The sequence below is a fragment of the Cervus canadensis genome, chromosome 3 (assembly GCF_019320065.1).
Source record: "Cervus canadensis isolate Bull #8, Minnesota chromosome 3, ASM1932006v1, whole genome shotgun sequence".
Classification (NCBI taxonomy): Eukaryota; Metazoa; Chordata; class Mammalia; order Artiodactyla; family Cervidae; genus Cervus; species Cervus canadensis.
In genome coordinates, this window is record NC_057388.1 from 53518270 (window position 1) to 53523596 (window position 5327).

The window sequence follows — 5327 nt, forward strand, 5'->3', positions numbered from 1 at the left end:
CTCAAGGACTTCCCTGGTGGTCCAGTGGTTACAGTCTGCCTGCTAATACATGGGATACGGTGAGTTCGATCCCTGATCCAGGAAGATTTCACCTGCTGTGGAGCAACTAAGCTGTACACCAAAAGCCCTGGGCCAGTGTGGAGCAATTACTGAGCCTGCGTGTCTAGAGCTCATGCTCCAGAGCAAAAGAAGCCACTGCCGTAAGAAGCCCAAGCACTGTAGCTAGAGAGCAGCACCACTCACTGCAGCCAGAGAAAGCCCACGTGCAGCAACAAAGACCCAGAGCAGCCAAAAAAAAAAAAAAAAGATTTAGATATAAGAATGGCCAATAAACAGATGAAAAGATGCACAACATCATTACCCGTCAGGGAAACGTAAGTCAAAATCACAGAGTGATACTTCCTTGGTGGCTCAGCGGTAAAGAATCTGCCTGCAATGCAGGAGACCCAGGTTCAATCCCTGGGTTGGGAAGATCCTCTGGAAGAGGCCATGGCAACCCACTCTAGTAGTCCTGCTGACAGAATCCCATGGACGGAGGAGCCTGACAGGCTGTAGTCCATAGGGTCGCACAAAGTTGCACACGACTGAAGTGACTAGCAGCAGCAGCAGTGGCTAAAATAAAAAAGACAGAAAATAGCAAGTATTGGCAAAGATGTAGAGAAATTGGACTCCTCATACGCAGCTGTATGTAATGTAAAATGGTACAGCCACCATTCTGGAAAACAGTCTGTCAGGTAAACATACAGTTACCATAAAAACAGTCAAACACAGAGTTACCATACAACCTAGCAATTCTACTTTAAGGTATATATTCAAGAGAAGTGAAAACATATATCCACACATAAACTTGGATCTATAATATTTATCTATAGATATATATAAATATCTATAAATATTTATGAAAAACTGAAAGTGAAGTAGCCCAGTCATGTCTGACTCTTTGTAACCCCATGGACTATAGTCTACCATGCTCTTCCGTCCATGGGATTTTCCAAGGAAGAGTACTGTAGTGGGTTGCCATTTCCTTCTCCACAGGATCTTCCCGACCCAGGGGTCAAACCCGGGCCTCCTACATTGTAGGCAGACGCTTTACCATCTGAGCCACCAGGGAAGCCTATAAATATTTATAGCAGCATTCAAAAAATGAAAAAACCACACCAAATGCCCACAAACTGATGAATGGATAAGTAAAGTGTGTTATATTCATACAGTGTAACAATTGACAATAACAAGGAACGAAATGTTGGTACATATTACAATATGGATGACTCTTGAAATGTTATGCTAAGGGGAAGAAATCAGTTGCAAAAGATCACATATTATAAGATTCTATTTATATGAAATGTCCAGAATAGGCAAATCTGGGTTGGTGAGTTTGTAGGCAAATGGGGAATTATTGCTAATGGGCTTTCAAATTGTGGTGCTGGAGAAGACTCTTGAGACCTAATTGGACAGCAAGGGGATGAAACCAGTCAATCCTAAAGGAAATCAACCCTGGATATTCATTGGAAGAACTGATGCTGAAGCTGAAGCTCCAATACTTTGATTACCTGATTCGAAGAACTGACTCATTGGAAAAGACCCTGATGATGGGAAAGATTGAGGGCAAAAGCAGGGGGTGGCAGAGGATCAGATGGTTAGATAACAGCACCAATTCAATGGACATGAATATGAACAAACTCCAGGAGATAGTGAAGGACAGGGAAGCCTGGTGTGCTGTAGTCTGTGGGGTCGCAAAGAGTTGGACATGACTTAGTGACTGAACAACAACAACACAATGTTTAAAGGTGATAAAATTATTCTAAAATGGACTGTGATGATGGCTGTATAATATACCAAGAACCACTGAATTATACACTTTAAATGGTTGAATTGTATGGAATTATATCTCAGTAAAACTGGTATATAAAAAATAATAACTAAAATTATAACCCTACATTGTTGTAGAGTTATATAATGGTATATATAAGTTATATAATGATAACTCTACATTGTTGTTGTCTGATAGTAAGCAGAGTCACACCAGGACTCTGATAAATGGAAATATGTCATTGACAGTGAGGGAATAAGCAAATCTCCAGAAATGCCACATTTATATTTCAATTTCTGAAGTGTTTGTATTAACAAGCTTATATACAAATTTAACCTAGATTAGGCTAACCATCTTTTCCGATTTGAGAGCTCTTTTCACATAACTCATCAACAATAACATATCAAATAAACCTAATTTTTTTTCTAGCATGTCTCTTTTTATAAGGTGAAGGAACAAATCTTTGTGATTTTCAAGGAGCCCTCTGGAAAATCTCAAAGACAGTTTTAATTATTTGTGGTTCTCAAGAAGCTTGAGGACCCCAGAGAGGGTTGGAGACCACATAGGCCCAGCTCCTTTGGGAAAGAATTACTCTTTTTCTCTCCAAATGGAAGTATGTACATAGCTGTATTTCTTTGAAGCTATGACTCCTAAGTATAGTGTAAACCATATAGCAGTTATAACTTTTACTCAAAGCAGCTAACTTCTATTTCACAGAAAAAAAATTGGGGAGTGAATAATTGTCTGTCACTCACCAGCATTCTATAGTACATTTGCAGAGGCCATGAACACACCTAATGCAGCTTTCTAGAACCACACACATCATTTATGTTTGCTTCTCAAAGTGGCAGAAATGAGCACATTCATTACCAATGCAAAGAAAGATTCATAAAAATAAGAAGGAAATGGATATTAACTTGAAATTATGATTAATAATTAGTGTTTCAATATTTTATCTTACTGTCTTAAGATACTTACTGCTATAGTAATTATCTAATGAAAGTCCAGTAATTAACTCAAGTTACTGTCGGTCCAAGGTTTTAAGTTACCTACAGTTCTTAGAAATTATCTTTAAGCTGACATATGACAAAACATAATTATCGTTGACATAAATTTATTGGAATAATAATTTAATCTGGGTAAAATCAAATTTATGTTTTCATAATGTTAAACATTAAGTAGAAGTAAGTTTATTTAATCAGTGAATCTATTTAAGATTAGGTAGTACATATTCAAGTAAACATCTATACTTATGTATTTTACTTAATATTGACAAATCATAGATGATATATAACTTTCAAAAAATAAAACCAGTAATATTAAACTTGTCTCATTAAATTATTTGAAAGTGAAATCTTAAAACACTTCTGAGCTGAATACTTTTTAAATCTGCCACACTGAAAGTAAGAGAACTTCAATTTCCCTATTTTCTGAGAATTTTGCATCCTAAATCACTTCAGTGGTGTGTGACTCTTTGCAACCCTATGGACCATAACCCGTCAGGCTCGTCACATAAGAGGTAAAAGTCTTTCTAAATTATAGCAACATACAGATATACAAAGAGAAAGGGAGAAAGCTTATAGCATCCTTTCTAAAATTTTAGCCATGGGTCAAGAGTAAACACAGAAGTATAAAATTCATGAATGGACACAAAATTCTTAATTGATTAGGTCTCAAAACAGGCAAACAAGAAAAGACTCACATGCCAGATTCTCTGCTTTCTCTCAGCCAGCTGTGTTCTCTATTACTATTACTTCATTTACAGAGATCATCAATGATCAGGTCATAAAATCAAATTGCTAACAACTACTGGGAAGGAACGTATTGACCCCCAAAAATCCAAACACAAATGTAAAACTGGTAGAGAGGCAACTTAAAATTAGAAAAGCAGAGAGGAAGCAAAGTTTTATTGCCATTTTGGGTTTACCTTTGGAAGCCAAGAGAAGACTACCTTGGGCGTAAGCTGCCCATGGAGTGCACTTCTCTCCTTATGAAGTTTTCCTGGCTCTGGTGCCTGAATCCATCGAGCATCTCAGTGGAACCTCCAAAACTGTTAAAAGATAATTTTTTCTGGAAAAGGTAAAATCATGACTCTCATATGGATTTTAAAGCAAGCATGTGTTGAAGATTTTATTTTACTCGTTCAATGAGAGAATCAGGTAGTTGGTGTAACAGGCTTAAAGGAGAAGTCAAAAGGCAGTGATTTCTATGAAGCAGACAGGAATGAGAGGAGGGCATGGCAGCCCACTGCAGTATTCTTGCCTAGAGAACCCCATGGACAGAGGAGCCTGGTGGGCTACCAACCACAGGGGTCATAAAGAGCTGGACACGACTGAAGCACGGCACAAAAAGGAATGGAGGGAAGTCAACTGAGACTCTTCCAGACCAGACAGAATGTGCACGTGCTTCAACTTATAAAAGTTGTAAAACGGTGCAAAGATTATGAAAGGCTAAAGTCTAATGCATAGTTTCCCACTGAAACACAAATTTATTTTTTCTGTAGTCTGTTCTCCTAGATGTCTTTATATAGCATCTGTTCATGTTTCCTGTAGATCCCATAAATGTTTAACTGCTCTTCATATAAAACCTGGCTCTCCTATGATGAGCAGTTGAGAAAAGATTCCTACTTCTGTGGTAAATGCAAAGCAGTTTTTAAAAATTTATTTTATATTGAGGTATAGTTGATTTACAATGTTGTATTAGTTTCAGGTGTACAACAAAGTGGTTTAGTTGTACATATACAAATATGTGGAGCTTCCCCGGTGGCTCAGATGGTAAAGAATCTGCTTGCAATGCAGGAGACCCAGGTTTGATCCCTGGGTCAGGAAGATCCCCTGGACAAGGGAATGGCTACCCACACCAGTAGTCTTGCCTGGAGAATTCCATGGATAGAGAAGTCTAGCAGGCTACAGTCCATGAGGCCGCAAAGAGTTGGACATGACTAAACAACTAACACTTCATACTTCATACACATATATATATATTCTTTTTCAGATTCTTTTCCCATGTAGGTTATCCTTTCACAGAGACCATGCTAATCTCTGTATCATTCCGATTTTAGCATATGTGCTGCTGAAACAAGCATGCAAACTGACTTTGTTAACACTTCCCCCTGCTTATAGGATATAAAAGATTGCTTTAACTATAATTTTTCCACTTCTCTATTAGTTGTTTGTGTATCATTTATAGATGGTATGCTAAAGAAAAGAGATTGTTCATTGTTAGGAACAATTGTATTTATAGGCTGAAGTGGAGGGACCCACAAAGTTCATTTAATTAACTGATTGATTGATTGAATAATTACTTATGGATTGTTCTCCATTGCTAGGCTTCATGCTTTTAAAAAATGCAGTTTCAACTTTCAAGAATTTAATATTTATCAGGGTCAATAGACAAGGAAATAGTCACCTCTTGGTAGCACAGCCTGGGAGTAAGTCACCTGAGACACCTGAGTTCAGTCCTCAAAGTTAGCAAGGTCAGGGTTGTTAACAGGTTTCAAGCACAGTGAATAACAAGT

General features: G+C 37.8%; 1 non-coding gene across 1 annotated transcript; it reads right to left on the reverse strand.

The window, feature by feature from the left end:
• Nucleotides 1-4790: 4790 nt before the first annotated feature.
• Nucleotides 4791-4895, reverse strand: LOC122438997. The gene has a single exon (XR_006268738.1). It is a non-coding gene; the product is annotated as a U6 spliceosomal RNA (small nuclear RNA).
• Nucleotides 4896-5327: the final 432 nt, after the last annotated feature.